This window comes from Morone saxatilis, unplaced genomic scaffold, assembly GCF_004916995.1.
Source record: "Morone saxatilis isolate NCDOM2014 unplaced genomic scaffold, NCSU_SB_2.0 Contig4, whole genome shotgun sequence".
In the NCBI taxonomy this organism is placed as follows: Eukaryota; Metazoa; Chordata; class Actinopteri; family Moronidae; genus Morone; species Morone saxatilis.
The window spans coordinates 17,820,465-17,820,774 of NW_023339984.1; the positions used below are offsets into that span (position 1 = coordinate 17,820,465).

At 38.4% G+C, this 310-nt stretch overlaps 1 protein-coding gene across 1 annotated transcript in view; it reads left to right on the forward strand.

Annotated features, from left to right (window-relative positions):
* LOC118337950 overlaps nucleotides 1-310 on the forward strand; it is a gene marked incomplete at its 5' end in the record, with an annotated part of 10,454 nt that overhangs the window by 4,766 nt on the left and 5,378 nt on the right.

Genomic DNA, 310 nt, shown 5'->3' on the forward strand with positions numbered 1-310 from the left:
GTGGAGCCAAAGAACAGGACAGACAAAGGACAAGAACCTGTGGTCAATATATACAAAAGATAAAAATATAAGCTGAAATGACAATGACTTTTTTTTAACCGTCTACAGCCATGCTAGCAGCTCTGTACTTAAAGCTAAATGCTAACTTTAGTATGCTAACATGCTCACGTTTTGCAGGTATAATGTTTACTATGTACCTTATGTACGTTCCATCCATCCATGACGATCATGGAACATACAACTTGTCACGCAGTGTCCCTTATAAGTGTTTCACAGGAGGGACGATATACGAAAAACTGTTCTTCTCAGA